The following is a 21,989-nucleotide window of genomic DNA, read 5'->3' on the forward strand; positions in this document are numbered from 1 at the left end:
GGCACATAGTAGGCACAAATATAAATGTTTGCTGGTTGATTGATTAATTGATTTGATCCAAGAGGCTCAATTTGCTGATAAGGATACTAAATCCAACAGAACTGAAGTTATATGCCAAGATCATATATTAGGATGAGTCAGAATTTAGGTTAGAATCCAGTTTAACTAGTTTAACCCTGAGTTAAATGTTTCTCTCTACATCACTGAAAAGGATAATGATGATGATAATAGCAATCAGCATTTTAGAATAAGGCTTGCAAAGTGCTTTATGAATATGATCTTATTTTTGTCTTTACAACAATCCTAAGAGGTATTTCCTATTATCATGTCTAATTTACAGATGAGGAAACTGAGAAAAACAGAGGTTAAGTGACATCCACAGTCTCATAGTTAGTAAAATGTATGGTTGGGTTTGAACCCAGGTCTTCCTGACTCCAAGTCCAGCACTCTATACATTGAACCATCTCTCTAATTTTTATGTATTTTATACATAATTATTTGGTAGAATGAGAAATGAATGAGTGATTCCTTTTTTAGATATTTAAACAATTGTCATTTATACTGGGCTAAGTACTATACATGTCTAACTTGAAAAAGTAACTGAAACTCCCCCTGCAGAGTGTTCATTTCTTGTCTTCTTTGTCAGTCCTCATCTTCATGGCTTCCTTGGAGGACTATCATTATTTCCACTTGATGGGGGTGAGAAGAGTTCTCTTTATGAACAACATTAGGGGCACAGGGATAATGTGATCATTGGCCTCAGCAAGTCCATGGAAAGTTTAAGAAAAGAACACATTATATCAAGAAATCATACACATAGAAAAAGATGCCAGCACAAAGTACAGATGTTAAGTTCCAGGTGGGAGTTTGGGCTGCTCATTGTGCTATAATCTACCTAAATTAAAGACAATATAAGAACACATGTTGGGATCAGAAAAAAAATCACCATGGCAACAGATGATGCAAAAGAATATGCCTTAAAGGAAATCATGCTGTTCTCTTGAAACAGAAATGCATAATACAAGAGATGCTTTGAGAATTATCTTTGAAAGTCATATGTATATGAAAATTGGAAGTGTTTTGCAGATCCTAATTCATGAAACTGTCATTTTTTTCACACAGTTATTTCATTGTCCATCAGCCAATTATGAATTGAAAAGAGGATTTTGGAAGTAAAGGTAAGCAGGTACCCAAGATCACCTAGTCTAGAAGGTGTTGTGGTGCATGGAATATATACTCTCTTAGCTGTCTGAAGACTGAGATTGAAATCTCACCGTTGATAACTTGGCAGTTGTGTGACCTTGGACAGGTCACTTAACCTCCATGTTCATCATGTTCCGCATCTGTAAAATAAGGAAATTGGAGTAGATGGCCTCTGATATCCCTTTTATCTATAGATCTAAATTCTATGGTTCCAACTGTATCACCTTGGGCAAGTAATTTACCTCTCTGGGTTTCAGTTGCTTATCTGTATGATAAAGAGGTTGGCCAAGATTTCTATTTGCTTTCGACTTTAGAGCTATGATTTTGCATTTCTATGAGAATTCCTTCTAATGTACCTTTCTCTGAGCTCCCTTTATACTCCATGTTTGCTTATGAATGGGAACTTAGATTGGGATACAACTGAGTAATTTCAAAGTGTCCTTTATGGAATTGCAATATGGGAATAGACACTAATGATCTGGGATGAAAAAAAATAAAAACAAGTTGGAAAAGGTGTTTTAAAGACCACCAAGAGGCAAGATGAATAAAATTATGACCCCTGACCCTGCATGTGACTGTATGTAGCTATAGCTATGTGATTTGCTGCTTTTGATGAAGAAAGGGGTAAGGTCTGGCAAAAGGGGTAGGGTGAAGAAATGAAGAGTAGATTGAGGTGAAAGAGTTGATAGGAATTAAAGCAAATGGTCAAAATGTGGAGGAATCCTGCTAAATTGTGCTTGAGAGAAGAGATGATTTTCAGAGGAATGTTTAAAGAAGAGGGACCCATTTAGAAGGTTATAATGAAAAGAAAGCTTAAAAGGTAATAGCTAAGATTATAAAGAGAGAAGATTGTGATTCCATATTATATATTTATACAGAACCTTAACTAAAATTTCCAAATCATTTTTATATTCATATGCAATCTAATTCCTCACATTCCTGAGGTAGGGAGTGAGAGTGCTATATTTCTCATTTCTTGAACATGTAAAGTAATATAAAAAACAAGTCATTTTTCAAAGTCACAAAGGTAGTCTGTTGAAAAGCCAGGATTCAAACCAAGATCTTATTTCCTGAATGAAGCTTATTCCACAAGAATAGATATTAACTGCAAGAGTCTCTTGGATCAAAAAAGTAAAAGCTCATTTATTAGCATTGGCTTGGGAAAAGGTGATTCTGAGATTTGGACTCGAGTGCTGTTACATCAGTCCTGAGGAAATGGGATATAGACACAAGGCAGTTAGCCTGGCAATTGTGAGGAGCGTCATGCCAACCACTAAGTAACTTGGTCTATGGAGATCTATGACCATTTGCCCTGAAGTTTGTCCTCTTCTCTATACTTGGAACAGCAGCTACTAGACAGGACCTCTAGAGACCATCCTCTCCCCTAAGCTCTGATATTCCACCTGGACTGAACTGTTCTGATTGGTGAGTATGCAAATGCCAGCTTGTTCTTACCATTTCTAGGCTTCTTCTCAGACTACGCATCCTATTCTATCCATGCATCCCCAAGGAAACTAGAACCTCCTCAGACATCTTGCCACCTGTTTACTCAGCTGCTGTATACATGCATTTTACCCCAATTCCACTCCCCCCTCCCCACTTCATTCTATCTTTGGAAAGAGTAGTCAGATCAACATTACCATTACGACTAGAATGGACATGACAATCTACTACTCTATGACTTTACTCAATTCCACCCAATCTGTGACTGCTCAGATTGAAACAACCCTCCAAGGCCATCATTCTGTACATGTGTTGTACTCTATTGGAATGTAAGCTCTCTGAGAGTTGAGATTGCCTTCCTTTATTAATTTTGCATCACATGTCTAGCACATGAATCACTTAAATTCTACATGTATGAGTTGGGGATAGGACAATCTACTCCATTCATCCATTCTAGTCACATTTTACCGTTTAACAATTGTTAGGGGTAGGTAGGTATAGAGGCATGTATGGAGCACTGAATGAGAGCCAGACTTAGGGTCAGAAGTCATAGGTTTAATTTCTGCCTATGCTACTTTCTACCTATGTGACCTTGGGAGAGTCATTCTGTTAGAGCTTTAGTTTCCTTAGTCTATAAAATGACTTGATTTGAAGGGATAATTCCTTAAGGCTCTGTCCAGTTCTAATAATTCCTACATAGCCCTTTAAGATTAGCAAAGCAATCCCCCACACCGGAACAACCCTGTGAGGGACATAGTGCAACTATCCTTATTTTGTGTACCCTACTAACCTCCACATATCCTGCAATACGGTGACACTGGCCTCTTTGTAATTTCTCAGACATGATACTCTGTTTCCTAACTCCAAATATGTTTTCGTGTGCTGCACTCTTTGCTTAGAATGCTTTCTGTCCTCATCTCTGCCTCCTTCTGCCTGCTTCTCTGGCTTCCTTCAAGTCTGAGCTAAAGTTTCATTTTCTACCAGAAGTCTTTCCCAGTCCTTAATCTTACTGCCTTCCCTACTGGATTAACTCCAATTTATCCCATATATATCTTGTTTGTACAGTTGTTTGTATGTTGTCTGTCTCTTTAGATTGTGAACTTTTTGACAGTAGGCACTGATTTTTGCCTTTCTTTATATTACTTAAAACAGTGTCTAGCACATAGCTGGTGCTTAATAATGCTAGGTTATTATCATTGTATTATTAATAAATGCTAGTTGATTGATTTACAGATGAGAAATGAGACTCAGAAAGGTTCAGCGACTTGCCCCTAGTCACACAGCTAATAAACATCAAAGCCAGGTTTTAAGCCCAGGTAACTTTGAGTACATACAGCATTCTTTCCATCATGACATGTCTGCTTCCTCATTGAACTAGATCTCTAATGCTCCAGCCCCTTCCCTAATTCCCTAGCTCACTTCCTCAGCCCACTCCCCTAATTAGAATTTTCAACATAATCCTTTGTCCTTTAGTTGGGCTAATTCTCCCCAAAGATATTACAGGAATTTCAACCATATCCCTTAAGAAGACAATGGAATTACTGAATTCCAGTGGCAAGGGAAAAGCTACAGCACTCTATCAAGTGAATAATGGGAAAAAAAATGGATTTGAAAGGAGCCGCAGAGTTCCCAAACAGTGGTTACCTGGGACTTGGTATGTGTGTTCATTCTCTTGAATGAATTATGATCACTAAGGCAGAAATATTAAGCAAATTAGAACAATGTTAAAAATGGGAGGGGTTAGGGTAAGAAAGGGGTTCCAGATGGGATTTTGTCTAACATATTACAAAAACCAAGGTGGAAATCTGTGGGCCACTGCTAATTATTTTGGAAAGCTCATTACATTTAAGCAGGTTTCCAGAACACTGAGAGTTAGTGAATCTCATTCCCAATTCCCCAAAAGGAATTTGACTTGAACTTGGTCTAGGGCATGAGGAAGATCCGTCAATGATTTGATATCTAGCATACAATAAGTAATTGAAAGGAAAGAAACACATGTGGGAAGTTGAGTTGGAATGGTTAATAAAGGGCAAGGAGGTCTGTGAACCACAAGAGAAATTCTGACAAAATGAGGACCAGTTAATCTGGAACATAGAATCACATCATTTAGAGCCCAATAGAATCTTAGTGATTATTCAGTCCCTTCCTCTCCCTTATTTCCAAGGTAAAGCCCTTGGAGGTTATTTAGCTTACCCAAGCTTACACAGGAAGGAAGCAGCAGAGTTGACATTTAAATCCAGACCCTTTGACTCCATTAGATTTCGTGCTACTCCATACTTCATAAAAGGACAGCTTTGTAATGTGGGTTCTCATTTCTTCCTCTCTCCCTTTCTCTCCAGCTAGTGAATTTTACAAAACTGGAATTTACTTTTAATAATAGGAAGGCAGGGTTTAACACACATCTCTGAATTGGGAGTTTTTCTTCTAGGCCTCCATCCCAAGGTGGAAAAGGCATTGGTTCCTATCCTTCCCAGCCGCCTATTTGTGATGGAATACCACTGTGCTACAAGAAATGGTGAGCTTGATGATCTTAGAAAAACATGGATAGACTTGCCCCAAATAATGAACAGTGAAATGAGCAGAAACAAGGGAATATTATACATAGTAACAGCAATATTATTTTAGGAACAGCTTTGAGTGAATAAGTCATTTTGATTATTATAAATACCCAAATTAAAGGACATATCCAGAGAGAGGACTGATAAATAGAAGTATGTACAGGATGATTTTGCATATATATATTTGTGACTAATGGTAACCACCTCTACGATGGAGGGGATGGAAATAAAAGGAAAAAAAGAAATTTACATGGTAACTATTACATATTTAAATGGAATAGCAAATTGTTCATAAACACCTTGCAATACTTACTCTATAACATGTGCCATCATCTTTTTTAAAAATTATATTATGTCATGGAAATGTGTGTTTTACTCCATAAATTAAAAAATTAAATAAATACTTTTAAAAAAAGATGCATATCAATCTACTTTGCCTCTGCACTGCAAGGACCAACAAGACATTCCAACTGATATACAACTGAAAATTTTCATGTATGTTATCTCTCTCCTTGAGAGTAGGCATCGTCTTGCTTCTCTATTTGTATTCCTGGGACTTAGCACAGTACTCTTCACTTAATAAATGCTTTCCCCTTAATTTTGTTTGTTGAAGTCCTCAGGAGTTGTGATGAGAGCTGTGACTTCACAAGGACAACCTGAGTTACTCCAAGGAATAAATTATGAGTTCCCACATCTTGTTGATTCTGCTTTCACAATATCCCTCTCATCAATGCCTTACTCTCCACTTACCCAGCCACCTTCCTAGCTCAGACTCTCATCCCTTTATTTATGGGCTATTGCAATAGCCCCATAAATGCGCTCCCTGCTTCCAGCTTCTCCCATCTCCAATTCATATTCCAAGCATCTGTCAAAATCATTGTCTTTAGTCACAGATCTGATCATGTCATTTCTCTGCCCGAGAATCTTCAGTGATTCCCTATGTATCGAAGATATATGCAAGCTCCTCCTTTGGTGTTTAAAATTTTGCAAAGTCTGACTCTAGCTTATTTTACTAGACCTAGTTCACATGATTCCATTTGTGTGTTAGTTCTATGTTCCAGCTTAGCAAGACTACTTACTATTCGTTGAAACTGACTTTCCATTTTTATCCTCTGAGGTGTGAGAAAGGATGTTCCCATGCCTGGAATATACTCCTTTTTAATAAATAATTTGTTTTCAACAATTACTTCCATAAATTTTAAATTTTCTCCCCCTTCCTCCCCAAGACAGCATGCAGTCTTCTATGGGTTCTACACTTACATTTTTATTAAACACATTTTCACATTAGTTATGTTGCATAGAAGAATTAAAATGAATGGGAGAAACCATGAGAAAAAAACAAATAAAACAAAGCATTACAAAAGAGAAAATAGTCTGCTTCATTCTGTGGTCTGACTCCACAGTTCTTTCTTTGGATGTGGATGGCATTTTGCATCATGAATCTGTGGGAAACATTTTAGGTCCTTGCATTGCTGTGAAGGGCTAAGTTTATCAGATATAGTCTTCACATGCTGTGGCTCTTACTTACTCTATCTATACTGGGTATAATGTTTTCCTGGTTCTGCTTACTTCACTCAGCATCAGTTCTTGTAAGTCTTTTCAGGTTTCTGAAATCTGTCTGCTCATCATTTCTCATAGCACAATAATATTCCATTACATTCATATACCACAACTTGTTTAGAAATTCCCCAATTGATGGGCATCCCCTCAATTTCCAGTTTGGGGCCACCACAGAAAGAGCTGCTATAAATATTTTTGTACATGTGGGTCCTTTTCCCATTTTTATGATCTCTTTGGGATACAGCCCTAGAAGTTGTATTGCTAGGTCAAAGGGTATGTACATTTTTATAGGTCTTTGGGCATAGTCTGGAATATACTCCCTTTGGAGTATTTTTATCTCTATCTCTTATTGCTTAAAAAATCTTATCTGAGAATTTTTCTATTTCTAGTTCTTATTGCCCTTCAAGTCTCAGCTCAGATATGTCTACTTATAAGAAGCCTTTTGGAAATCAACCTAATTGTCATTGATCTTTCCCTTCCCAAATTAGCTTTTGCTTATTAAACAGAAAAAAAACATTGAATACTCTCATAGAATGTATGTTCCTTGAAGGCAGGCACTCCTTTTTTAGTTTTATCTTCATATCTTCACTGCTTAGTACAGCTCTTGGCACAAAATAGATGGGGAAAAGGAATAGAATAAACATTTATATGGTACTTACTATGTGCTAAGCACTTTTTTTTTTTTTTTTACAAATATTATCTCATTTGATCCTTAGTGAATATCTGTTTAATTGAATTGAATCTGACTGTTGCCAGGACCTCAGTGCCCATATCTGTATTGGGAGACACATTATACTATAATGATATATAGTATCATATATATATATATATATATATATGATACTATAACTATAAACAGTAGTTTGGTAATGAAAAACCTAGGTTCTAAGGATGCTGTAAAGCTTTGTAATTTTGAGCAAGTTGCTTCATTTTTTTCAGTCTCAAACTCTTCATCTGTAAAATAAGATTAAAGAGCCACATGATGCCTAACATCCTTTAGAATGTTTAAGGGTCTATGAATATGATATCAAACAGAAATAAAGCATTGATCCACTTGAATCAGGTCTTTTAATCACTATTATCTAGTGAATCTTGAAGACTGTGGTTGGTGGCTTTTACACAGCTTTGCAGGATGAATTCTCAGATAGAAGGCAAGCAGAAAATTCACCAATCAACAGGCATTTAAGTGCCTACTATGAGTTTAGTGCATGAATACACAAGTGATAAAGTTCCTTCCCTTAAAGAGCTTATAATGTATCTAGGGGAAATAGCTTGTACATAATAACTATGTGCCAAATAGATCCAAGGCAATCAGGGAAAGGAGGAAAAAGAAGACACCAGCAGAATGGAGGATCAAGAAAGATTTCAAGTGGAATGAGAAAGAGTTTTCTGCCCTATGGCTTCAGAAAATATTTTGTTGTACTATGACTCAGAAGGAAGGATCAGGCTGAAAAATATTCACCTGCCACTTAGATAGGCTCTGAGTCTTGTCATAAAATGTGGATAAAAAGACTTATAAGTCCTATATATGTGCAATAAAAATGGAAATACTTTAGGAATGTATTTGGACTTCTCTTACTTACATATCTCATTGCACCAGAGCTATAACTAGCAAGAAGCACAACTGGGACTTTGCTTAAGTGTGAGAGATTCATAGTGCACAATGGAAGGATCATATGATTGTCCAAAAGTTGGTCTATTTGTTTTTAGCATAACTTCCTCAAACTTTAAATTTCAAAAAAGGAAATTTGTGCCAAGTGTACAATAATTAAAGATGAAAGATAAAAAGATGAGAAAATATTTCATGATAGAACATCTGAAAGTTGAATTACTTAAAACTTCCTCCTGTCCTATCCGACTCTAGCCTACCCTGTAAAATGTAGCTAGCATGAACAAAGTTATAGGCTTGTTTTTCAGGGTCCAAGTGGGGTTAAACTTTACCAGGTTCCTCTACAGCAATTTTTTATTTAGGAACTGCCCCCCCCCCCATAAGAAGCAGAAAACACTGATCCTGCCCAAACTCATAAAAGGAGTGCAACTGGGAATTAGGGAGAGCTATAGCAGTACTAAGCTTACCACAAGGGAAAGCGCCTCTCTGTTTATAAAAAAGGAGACTAAAAACCTGTGATCAGCCCTCTCTGTTTCATGTAGCCAAATATCCAGCTGGGTTTCTCTACCTTCCCCCTCCCATCTAACTCAGATGCTGAGGATGGTTAGCCCTGGGGTTCTAGTTAGAATAGAAGGTACATGCCAGAATGATGATGAGATAAATGATGAAGTGAGAGGCTGGTGGAATTAAGAAAAGGCTAAAAGACAAAAAGTCCAAAAGAAAAAGGCTAGGTATCAGTCTACATCTTGGGCAAAATGAAATTTTAGTAATACTTTCCTCATAGACTTGTTGTGAGGATATTTGAGACAATACATGCCAAATGCTTTACAAACATTAAATTGTTACATAAAGGCTAGCTATGACGAGGATGATGATGATGATGGTGATGATGACGATGATGAATATTATTATCATATCAGCCAATACTGAGACTCAAAGAAACAGAAAGAAATGAGTAAAAATTTAAAAAGTTAATACATGATGAATAATTATTATTCTTTTAAAATGAAATTAATTTCTAAAACCCAGCTGAAAAGAGAATTTTGTGGATGTCCTAGAGAGCATTGACTAGCATCAAGAATTTCCAGTCTCTTCCAAAGGAAAAATAAAACTTTTCAAAGAAGATTTTAGGGTGAGACCCAGATACTCAAAGAAGAAAGAAGATAAATAGCCAAATCAAAGTATTTGAAGAAGAAATAAGTGAGACAAATGGCAAAATGAGACAAATTAAAACTTGGAATGGAAAATTTCTCCAAGGGAGAAGAGGCTCCAAAAAGAGGAATGCCAAATTGGAATTCAAAAATACATGTGGGAGAGAATTTGGACAACAGAAGCAAAGGACAATAACTTTGAAAGAACACAGAACTTTTCTACAAGTAAAGTCAGTGACTTTGAAGACATTTAACTTAAGGAGCATAGGTTTCCCAGAAAACCTTAATAAATTAAATAAAACTGAATAACATATGGCAAGACCTAATATGAGAAAGCTGCACCAAATGTTTGAATATAGACAAAAAAAGCAATAATTGATTTTGCATTCGCAGATTGTAACTGGAGAAAATCTCTATAAATTTTAGGATTTCAATATCATGTAACATATTTTGCAGATATCCAGGAGAAAAGCCTTTAGCTATAGAGGAATATCAGTTTGAATAGTTCTTAAAAAGAGGGTTCTGGGAAGAACTCACCAAAGGCAGAAGAGAGGCACAGAGAGAGAAGAATGTTCTGAGATAAGAAGGCAGCTGAAGCATGGCAATGATCTGGCACATATGATTGTCCAAAAGTTAGACTATTTGTTTTTAGCATAACTTCCCCAAAATTTAAATTTCAAAAAAAATAAAAATAAATCTATGCCAAACATAGAGTAATTCAAGGTGAAAGATAAAAAGACAGAAAACATTTAATGATAGAACATCTGAAAGCTGAATTACTTAAAGCTTCCTTCAACTCTAGCTCACCCTGTAAAATGCAACCAGCATGAACAACCATATGTAGGCTTGTTTTTCAGAGTCAAGCACCATGTCAGGTACTGTGCTAAGCACTAGCAATACAAATACAGGCACATAAGACTGCCCCTTCCCTTAAAGGAGTTACATTCTATTAGGGGGAAGAGAATATATAGAATGGGGCTAGAAAGCAAGAGCATGTGAGGATTTGCTGATAATCTAGGAGTGAGATGGAGACCTGGATCTGGGCAAGGTAAAATGAAAGCTCATCTGTTAGGGTCCAAGATGATTTTAGGGCAACAGAGATCCAAAGAGACCAAGGGAATCTACAGATGGACTGCTACTTGACCTGGTTATGAACAGCAAAGGGATAGTGATTATTTTAGTCTCTTGGTATGGATTGCATTACACAATAATGTAAGATTATATTCTACATTAGGGTAGGAACAGTAAAATGAAACCAGTGGGATAGGGAGGTGGGATAACGAGCATCTCCCAAAAGAGCAAATTAAGGGAAGCCATCAAAGAACATTTTTATAGGGTTCAAGGTGGGAAAGAAAGAAGAGCACTCTATATAGGTAAGTGGGCACCTTTAGGAGAGTACCCTTCCTTTCTTTCTCTTTAAAAAAATTATAGAGGTAGAACAAAGATGGCAGAGTAAAAGCAGGGACTTGCTTGAGCTCTCCCCCAAATCCCTCCAAACACCTGTAAAAATTATCCTAAACAAATTCTAGAGCTACAGAACCCGCAAAATGACAAAGTGAAACAAATCTCCATCCCATGATAATCTGGAAAGTCAATAGGAAGGGTATATTACACCGAGCAGGGAGCTGAGAGAAGTCTGACCTGGGCTGCACAGGCACAGACTGGCCAGAGCAGACTTCAGAGGAGTGAATCATAGGAAACTGTGGCAGTTTCCAGACTTCTCAACCACAAACACCAAAAAAAGGTCAGTGGGAAAATTCTGTGGGAACTGAGTGAAAGAGGAGTCTGCAGTCTGGCCAGGGTCCAGCCCCAGTGCTGGGTGGTGGCAGTGTGGAGGAAGCACCAATGGTAGCAGCAGCAGCAGTGGTTGTAGCTGCTTCCAGAATTCTGGGCCCACAGACAGTGGGGAATCAAGTGGCAGATATAAAACCCCTGAAGCATGGACCAACACCGCCACCCCCATTGGAAGCAGAGTCCTACCCTGACAAAGAGTTAGAAAGTCAAATATTTGGCTGGGAAGATGAGTGACCATCATTAAAAAAAATTGAGACCATAAAATCTTACTTTGGTGACAAAGGAGATCAAAACATACAACTAGAAGAAGACAACAAAGTCAAAGCTCCTACATCCAAAGCCTCCAAGAAAAACATGAAGTGGTGTCAGACCATGAAAAAGTTCAACAAGGATTATGAAAATCAAGTAAGAGAAGAAGAAGAAACAGTTCTCTTAGAGAAACCTGGGAAGATGTACATGAACAGAATTAAGAGGAGCTGAGAAGACTTCTCATAAATGGTTAGTCTCGTCTGTCTTCTTCATAGAACAGTGAGAAGACCAGTGTCACTGGACAGCAGAGTATATGGGGGTTAAGAAGGTAGAGAGAAGAGACTGGATGATAGAGGGCTTTGAATCCTAAACAGAAGATTTTGTATTTGATCTTGGAGGAGGCAATAAGGAACCTCTGGAGTTTACCAACTAGGGAGTGATATAACCTCCTTGGAGCTTTAGAAAAATCACTTTGACAGCTGAATCTGATGGACTTGGGTGGAAAGGACTTGGGAAGGGCAGGTTATTGTACTAGTTCAGGCATGAGATGATGAAGTCCTAGATCAGGGTTGTGACACTATCAGAGGAGGGAAAAGGCTATATTTGAAAGATTCTGCAAAAGATGAAATCAATAGACTTTGAAAGCAGATTGGATATCGGGAGGGGTGAGAAATAGAAATTGAGGATGACTTTGCAAGCATGGAGGTTTGGAAGGATGGGTGTGCTTTTGACAGTAATAGGGAAGAGTAACAATCATAACTTTAATGTGAATAAATTAAAAACTAAATAAAACATAAATCATGTTAGCACATATATGAAAGCAAAACCCTCAAATTTGCTACATATACAAAACACTTTTAAAAAATAAAGACACATAAAGAATGAAAATGAAAGGTAAAAAAAATTGCTATGTGTCAGGCATTAAAAAAAGCAGGAATTGCAATCATATTATCTGACAAGGTTAAAATAGGAATTTGTAATGTCAACACATAAACAGGGAAAATACATTTTATCTGAATACATTATAGACAATGAGAAAACAAAAATATCAAATATATTCACCAAATAACCTGCAATTGTAGAAAGTCATTGGACATAACTCAATAATTTTTGGAAATTAATGATTTTCTCTAAAAGTAGGAGAAATCTAACTCAATGATAAAAGGAAAACATACAATTGAACAGTCTGTTGAAGAAGTTAGATTCAAAACCATGACATTTTCTTCATAGAAGCATTAAAATATACATATTTTTCAGCAAAATGCTTGCATTTGCAAAAGCAAGCCCTGATGTAGAGAAATTAATTATACATATACTTAAAGAGAAAGAAATATTTAAGGCACATTCTAAAGATCATGACAATAAAAATTTTATGATGAATATTTAACTTAACCCAGGGAAGCTAAATGAAAGACACATATAAATGAAGATAGTAATGATATCCCAAATAATGACAGGGTCAAGGAACAAATAATAGAAACAAAGAAAAACCTATGTGAAAGAGAGAAACCAGTCAACATTCTGCTATTTTTATGATGCAGCTAAAGCAGGATGGACAGGAAAAATTGTACCTCTGAAAGCATATATTTGCAAAATAGAATAATGAGGTAAACATTCAATTTAAAAACTAGAAAGTTAACAAGTTATCAATCTCAAAAGAAAAAATGTAAAGCAAAAGATTATAAATGATCAGGAAAACTAAGCTTCAAAAAAAAAACCACTAAAAAATTAATAAACTTTTAGCTCATTCTAATTTTTATAAGAAGAAAATCAAATTTGAAGGAAAAGATTAACAAAGTAAATTCACGATGAATAGAAGAAATCAAAAGCATTATCAGAATTTCCCATAGATAATTGTATCAGAGGGAAATCAAGAATTTGAAGATGAATGATTAGCTACGCAAATTTACAATTTAAAATACTCAAATGAAAAAGTGAGTGGAGCACTGACCTTGAAGTAGTTGGGAGGACTTGAGTTCAAATCAGGTCTCAGATACTTGACACACTTATTAGCTGTGTGAACTTGGGCAGGTCAATTAATCCCAATTGCCTTGCCTTCCCCTTCCAAAAAAAAAAAAAAAAAAAACCAACAACAAAAAGAAAAAGAACAAATAGAAATCTTAAACAACAGAATATCAGTGAAATAGAATATCAGTGAAATTCTTTGTAGCCCCTTTGGTGACTATTTTTTAAAAATCCTTTTCCTAAAAGTTGATTCTATCAAATCCTGAAAATGCAATTAATTATCTGTGCTACACACATCCTCAAAAACTGAAAAAGAAAACAATCTGTCAAGCTCCTTTTCTGAAACAAATATGGTCCTAATAACTTAATCTGAGAGGGACAAAACAGAGAAAGATAACTACAAAGTGCTTTCACTAATGAATAATGATTCAAACATTTTTAAATAGAATTCTATTTAAAAAAGACTACATTAAAATACTATAAAACTATTCTCTATGAATCAATATGGATTTATACCATGGATGCAAGAAAAAACATTAGGAAAGCAATATAATCAATTATATTAAAAAATAAAAGCCAATTCAAAAAAAAGACATTGACAGTTCAGATAATCACTTATGCTAAAAGCTATAAAAAGCCTAACCACGAAAGGGAAATAAAAATTTAATTTAAATATATATGTATATAAACAAATGCTAGTAGTTATTTGCAATAGAAAATAAATGTGGAAAATTCACAATAAATGAAAGTGTAATAATTCTTCCTTTCTCTCCTCTTATTTGACATAATTCTAGAAGTGCTACATTAAGAGAAAGAAGTTGGAGGCATAATCAATAGTACAGATTAGATCAAATTAGCTGCATTAATGAGATGTAATAGTGCTTAGAAAACCCCAGAGACTCAGCAAAGAAACTAGTAGAAATAAGTGGTAGCTTCAGGAAGTGGCAGGATCAGCATTTCTACATAATAACAATAAAAAGCATAAGAAATGATGGAAATAAAAATTTCATTCAAGTTAATTATATGATACATGAGAGTGAAGCTATGAAGACACTTTCAAGACACAAAAATAAAATTATAAAATACTCAATAGAAATAAAGAAATAAATAACTGATATTTTCATTCATTGTGGTTAGTCTACTCCAATGTAATACAAATAATGACATTACCTAAATTAACCTAGGTATTTAGCCTCTCAAACCACCAAGGGGTTGCTTTATTGATGTAGATAAAATTATCGCTAAATTAGTTTGGAGGCACAAAAGGTCTAGGGGATTTGTTCTGTCAAGTTTGGATGCAAAGGGTTGCACTTGAGAACCAAGAGGACCACGTGTGGCCTTGAGGCCACAGGTTCCCCACCCTGGTCTGGAATCTCCAGGGAATTAATGAAAAAAGTAGAAAAGAAGGGAGAGGATAGTACATTCAGACCTCAACTAATTTAACAAAGCAGTAATCAGCAAAACTGTTAAAAAAATAAAACAAACCCAGAAAAATGGTCCAGTGGAATAGACTTGATAAACAAGAATTAGCAACAATTTTAATCAGTAGACAAATTGTCAATAAACCACAAAACATGAATGATTTGGGAGTAGACTTCCCATTTAACATTAACTGCTAGAAAAAGTAGAAAATGGTTTGACAAAAAACACAAAGTTTAAATCCCCATTTTATACTGTATACCAAAGTAGCAACTGAGGATTGACTAAAAAAGTTCCAAATGGATACTTGACCTAACTACAACAGATCATATCATTCTAAAAATGGAAAGAAAGTGAAAACAAGTACTTTTCCCAACTACAGATACAGTTCTTGAAAGGAGAATGCAAACTTATTTACAGCCACATGAAAGATAGCTCCAAATCACTCATAATGAGAAGCACAAATTAAACATACTTGGGAGTTGTGACTTTATGCAAGCATTCTAGAAAAGAATCTGGAATTATATGAAGAAAAAGTGACTAAACTATTCACACATATCTCTTCAGAGATCCCATAACTCAGGGGTAGGGAACCTGTGGCCTTGAGGCCACATGTGGCCTTCCTAGGTCCTCAGGTATGGACTTTTGACTGAATTCAAGTCTTACAGAACAAATTCTTTTATTAAAATTTGTTCTGTGAAATTTGGATTTGGTTTAAAGGGCTGCACTTGAGGACTTAGAGGGCCACATGTGGCCTCGAGGCTGTAGGTTCCCCAATCCTACCATAGCTTCTAGAAAGTCAAGAGACCTTGAGAGGATTGTGAGCTCAGAGAGAGTCTAAGGAACATTGAAAAGAAAGTTTAGCTTCTGGGGAGTTATGAGGCTAATAGCTTGTCCATCCCTCTCTCTTTCTATCTCACATAGAAAGTCTCTAAGTCCCAAGGCATCCTCTTTCCTTCTCTTTGCAAGATGGACTAACTTCTCTCCCTTCCTCCCCACCTTCACTAGCAGTTATACTTTCCCACAGCAAAGCAAAGGACCATCCGTACTAATGTTCAAATAAAATTATGTTTGTAAAGCTTTTAGCACCTTGCCTGGTATGCAGTATGTATTATGTAAATGCTTATTCCCTTACCCTTCCGAACCCCTTTCCCTTCCATGTGCTATGAGGGAGAGATGATCTTCTGGTAGAGTAGAAAGAAAATGAGCCTCAATTCCCATGGATTGTACCATTGAGGTCTCTGTTAACTCTGATGTTCTAATTTCCCCTCCCACTCATTGGAGTTTTGATGTCTTATTTTTATTGTCACATCATGAAGTATACAATTGATTTAAGGATGCATTTTTTCCTGCTTTCCCTGGCTTGTGGTTGTGTCTGGCCAAATCTCTGGCTGTGGCTCTGTTTTAAATTGGCTTTATACACTATTTAAGGATTTTTGTTTTTCCCCTTTTGCCTCTGTGGAGTTAAGATAGAGTGTGCCTTTCCTCATTTTTATGTTTTAGAAGAAGAATGAGGCTCTTAAGAAAAAGTAGCATAAAACGTGACAAAAAAAAGAAAATTCTGCCTCAGTAACCTCAGGCACAGCCAAAGTATGGCAGAGGGTGCTAAACAGCCTTAGAAGTTCTATAATTCAATAGTGTTTCACATGATAAAGCATTATTTGATCTGAAAGCTACAGGGGTTGGTGCAGGGAACGGCGTATACGAAGACATGATTTAAAAAGCAAAGAGAAAAGCACTTTCAGAGCAAAAGAACCCAAAAACATTAAGTGGGCCTTCATTGCCCTGGTCAATGTGTGACTCTGACTATTGCTAATCTATTTTAATGTTGTCCAAAGAGTCTGCACAGAAAGAGATTCGAGTGGCCGGGGGCTTCGCATTATATGGCACTGCATGAACACAGAGGACTGCAAATGAATGAAGATCTAAACCTGCTCTTTGCTCTAACTAGGATGACACCAGGAAAATGAAAGTGAATGCTGACAATTTTCACATAACGTGGTACTGTAGTTACAAATGGTGGGAGGGAGGAAAAGGGAACCAAGTACATTGTGAACAACATTGGACTAGAGCCGAGGTTTTGAGAGGTGCCCTGGAATAACTCCTCTTAATAATGCAGAGAAGCAGGACGATGGGAAAGAGATCTAACTATTGCAAAGAAATACATGCAAAAAATGAATTGAGTACAGATGAGATAAAATTAGCTATGTTAATGGTAGATGTAAAGATGATCCCCTATTATAATTATGATTAGAATCCAGGCCTCCAAAGAATCCTCACTCAGACAGCTCATCATTGGTGATGGGATACATTTTAAGGATCATAGAATTATAGGGTTTAAAGCAGGTGTGTGCTAGTGAATGTTTAACAACTGACTCGAGGAAAAAGAAAAGCAGACATGATACACTTTTAAACTTAGGCTGCATTATTCGTATTCTCCCCAGGATTTTCTTAACTGTAGACAATTTTAAAAAAACATTAAATAAAGCCCTGATTTGTAGCATTTGCCCATTTCCAAGGTGTAAATGCTTGTGCTGAAGATTTAACCATCAGTTCTCACCTGAGCTGACTCTAGCACGTCCTTGCTTAGAAGCAACTTCCAAACAATATGTAGTTTATTGTTTAGGCAAGATTAGATTTGGTCCTAAATGATCTCATACTAATGGTTATTTATTTTTATTTTACTGTTTGCTATTTTCAGGAATGAATTCATTTGTTAGCCCAACCTAATGACCAACAGATAGCAAAGTTCCCAGTACTTAGTGCGGGTTTACTATATGCCTATTGATAGATTCCTATCAATAATACTATTGGCTAGGCGCTAGGTGGCGCAGCGAATAGGGTGCTGGGCTTGGAGTCAGGGGGACGTGAGTACAAATCCAACCTCAGATACTTATTAACTGTGTAACCCTGGGCAAGTCACTTAACCCTGTTTTTTCATCTGTAAAAATGACCTGGAGAAGGAAATGACAAGCCACTCCACTTGGCAAAGATACCAAGAAAAATACAAATGGGGTCATGAACAGCTGGCTAGGACTGAATGACTAAATAACAACAAAATTGATGGATTGACTATTAGTTCCATTTATTCAGGATGTCTTAAACAAAAGTAAAAAAAATTTCTGTATGAAATTTAATTACTTTTGCTCTCTACATTGCCAAGACTGGTGGCCTTTTCTCAATCCCCTTGAACTCTCTACAGTATTTGACACGGTTGCTCCTTCTTAGTCTTCTTCTCTGGTTCACCTTCCATATCACACTTCATAACTGTGGCTGTACTCTAAGGCTCCTTCTTGAGCCCTTTTTTCTTTTTATTATTTCTCATTTAGTTTACTTATCATCATCTCTATGCATGAAATGATTCCCAGATCCATATATACATCCCTATTTTCTCTCCATCTCCAATGGATCCTCCCTAAAATGACAAAGTGATTTTTTTTAAAATACAGATCTGATCATGTTACCGCCCAACTCAATAAACCCCATTGCCTGCCTATTACCTTTAGTATCAAATAGAAAGTTCTGAGTTTACAACCTTGCCCCAATATAACTTTCTAGCCTTATTATATTTCCCTCCCCTCCATGTACTTTACAATCCAGTCAATTGGCTATATTACTTTCTCACACATGTAAGTTCTCCATCTTCTGTGTCCATATTTGAACTCTGGTTATCTATCATGTTTGGAATGGGAGACATTCTGCAATCCCCACGAACTCTTAAAAATCCCTTGTTTCATTTAAGATTGCCCAAGTACTGCCTTCCACATGAAGTCTTTTTTGTTTTCCTCAGCTGCTAGTAAAATACAGGGAGCAGCTGCTCCCCACCAAAATTATCTTATGTGCATTTTATATCTATTCTGTATATATCTAGCTTTGATACCCCGGGGACGATACAATTTTTCTATCTGACTAAACAATTGGAACTTCAGAAAAAAGATTTAAAATATTTTCTTTTAATCAGCAAAATCTACCTTCTTATACTCCCACCTCAATCTCTCCCCCACAACCCAAATGAAAACACAACAAAACAAAATCCATTACAAACGTGTGGCTAATTAAAGAAAATTTTCCCATTGCCCATATCCAAAAATATATGTCTTATTCGGCATTGCTAGTCCTTCACCTTTCTATCTGGAGATGGGTAGCATGTTTTATCTATCACTAGTCCTTTGGAATTATTGTTAGTCATTATGCTGATAAGAGTTCAGCAAAATAGTACTCCATCACACTTAGAAACTATAAGATGACTATCCTTTCCCTAATTTATGGATGCCCCCACAGATTCCCATTTTCTGTCACCTCAACAAAAAGCTATAAATATATTTTTTAATCTTTAGAGTGGGGATTTTCATGCTTATGACTATTCCCTCTTTAATCTTTTGTCGTGGTTGTTGTTAAATTATTTTCAAGCATGTCTGATTCTTTGTGACCCCATTTTGGGTTTTCTTGGCAAATTTGATTGCCATTTCCTTCTGTAGTTCATTTTACAGATGAAGAAATTGAGGCAAATAAGGTTAAGTGACTCACCCAAGGTCATTCATCTAGTAAATATCTATTCTTTAAAGTAGATTATACCCTCTTTCTAATACCCCTTCCTCCATTCTCCCCTTTCTTTTCTTTTCCCCTGTTGAGTGAAGTATGTTTGTGTACCCTCTTGATCATTTCAGATGAGGGTCAAGTTCAAGTGTCAACTACTTCCCCTGTCCCCTCTTCCTCCTCTGTACTTTGCACATTCTGATTATCTGAGATAATTTTCCCTAAACTTCCTTTCCTTTCTCACATCCCTGGTGTTTTCCTCTTCCCTCTCTTTCCATTCTTATGATCATCAAGCATCACAGAACCACTCCCAGACCTTGTTGAATCAGACTGACTCTATGACCTCTGATAATGATGAGGACCAGAGGTGACATATGTATCATCTCCCCATATTTGAATGCAAATAGTTTATCCTTGTCTAATCTCCCCCCATTTTTTTGTCCTTGTTCATTCATGTTTACCTTTCATTCATCTTCACTCCTGTGTTTGCTCTTTAATGTTTTTACAACGCTCTGGTCTTTTCTTCAGGAACTTTCCAAAGTTCACTCATTAAAGGTCCATTTTCTCCCCTGTAACATCATACTCTGTCTTGCTGCTGAAGTTATTCTTGCTAGCTGCTTGCTATATTGTTCTTTGACCTGGAAAGTGAATTTTGACCATCATGTTCCTAGGAGTTTTCATTTTGAAGTTTTTTTTCAGGAAGTGACCGAGTTCTTTCTCTTTCTACTTTGCCCTTTGGTTCTAAAAAAATCTGGGCAGTTTTAAGGTTCCTTGAAGTAAGAGGTCTGGATTCTCTTTTTGGTGATATAATTCAGAGTCCATTGATTCTTATTTTTCTTCCTGATTTTTTTTTCCAGAGCAGTTGTTTTTGCAATGAGATACCTTACATTTTCTTCTCCATTTTTGGTCTTTTGCCTTTATTTTAATATTTCTTATTGCTTCATGGAGTCATTGATTCCTACTTATTCTATTCTAATTTTCAGGGAGCTTATTATTTGAGCAAGATTTTGAACCTCTTCTGCCAAGATATTAATTCCTTTTCCAATTCTTTCTTACATGGCTCTTCTTAATACTTTCTCATTTTCAAAAATATTTTTAACTCTTAGAAATAAAAACTCTTACTACTTTTCTTCCAGGAATTCTAGTTGAGTGTTTGCTTGAAGCTTCTTTTCTGGATTTGTGTCTGGAGCTTCCTTGCCACCATTCTTTGGTTCTTTGTGGCGTAATTTTTTTTTTTTTTGCTCATTCTTCCAGTCTAATTCCTGAATTGATGAAGTCTGGCACTTCTGAAGGGAAGTCTAAATTGGTTCTGTTGCTGCTTGGAGATGCTAAATATTATGGTATTACAGGGTCTGTTGGTGACCAGAAAGCTTTCAGTGCTCCCAAAGTAGTCAGATCCAGGGAAAATCTGATTGCTAGCCCTGGTCTGAGCTCTGCAAGTTTGGGTTTGGGTCTGAGCAATAGGATTCTGTTGTTGTGCTCAACTGCTCTCAGACAGCTGGAGGTCTCTGTTGGTTCAGAAGAAACAAAATTTTAGGATCCACTTTGGTCTGATATTCCTGCACTGGTTAATCTTTTGTAGACTAGGCTAGATGCTGGAGATGAGAACTCTCTTTGTGTCTGGGATCCGCTGCTGCTGCTGCTTCTGAACTTCCTCCTTTTTCAATATCCCACCTCAAGCATCTTTAACCAGGAATGCCTCATTCTGTCTTGTTTTTGTGACCTCGAATAGAGCAGCAGACAACAAAGCTGCCAGCTTCTACCTGTCACTATTGCAGTGCCTCATAAAAGTCTGCAGAGTACCCTTGTTTGGGTCTGGGGCCTCCTCTTGCCCTGGTACACAGCCTTTTTCTGAGCACCAGAAGGTTCACATGAGGTGTGCTACTGGCCCAACCCTGATCTCCATTTCCCCGGTGTCCATGGACCTCCTTATCTGTCTCCCTGAGCTGAGTTGGTTTGGACAAATGACTCACTGCGAGTTTTTCTGGATTTCCCTATCAAAATTCAGTCAAGGGAATTTTCTAGATCTTTTTAAAGTAGTTATGTGGAAGGGGGCTCACCTCAGCGCTTCTTACCTCTCTTCCATCTTGCCTTCTAAAATTTTCCATATGTGTTTTCTCCTTCATTAGAACATGAACTCCTTGAGAGCAAGGACTTGTATGCCCTAAGCACTTAACCACAGGACTTTGCAATGCAGTAAGCACTGCACAAATGCTTCATTCATATACTTATACACATACATTTTGTCTCCCCTGAGAGAACATAAGCTCCTTGAGGGCAGAGGTGACTTTTGTATCTAGCGTTTAGCAGCTTATCTGGTACATAGTAAGCATTGAATGAATCTTTGTTCATTGATGTAAACAGTATACTGGTAATATCACCCATGTGGGTGATATTACCACTCTAAACACGGAATTCGAATATAGGACATGGAGATATCCATATGAGTGGAAGATAGTATGCTAAATCAGTTTCTAGTTGCTCTTATGCTATGTTGACTTG

General features: G+C 36.7%; 1 long non-coding RNA gene across 7 annotated transcripts in view; it reads left to right on the top strand.

Moving 5' to 3' along the window:
- The window catches only part of LOC140533549 (uncharacterized), a 41,217-nt gene that overhangs the window by 9,054 nt on the left and 10,174 nt on the right, over positions 1–21,989 (top strand). For 4 of the 7 annotated variants that reach the window (XR_011976971.1, XR_011976968.1, XR_011976974.1 and 1 more), the window contains 4 exons: positions 1,123–1,178; positions 2,550–2,628; positions 5,075–5,161; positions 16,790–16,952. This is a non-coding gene — a long non-coding RNA (uncharacterized lncRNA). The remainder of the gene's footprint in view (positions 1–1,122; positions 1,179–2,549; positions 2,629–5,074; positions 5,162–16,789; positions 16,953–21,989) is intronic. The other 3 variants (XR_011976973.1, XR_011976969.1, XR_011976972.1) reach the window with 3 other exon arrangements.

Source organism: Notamacropus eugenii, chromosome 3, assembly GCF_028372415.1.
Source record: "Notamacropus eugenii isolate mMacEug1 chromosome 3, mMacEug1.pri_v2, whole genome shotgun sequence".
Classification (NCBI taxonomy): Eukaryota; Metazoa; Chordata; class Mammalia; order Diprotodontia; family Macropodidae; genus Notamacropus; species Notamacropus eugenii.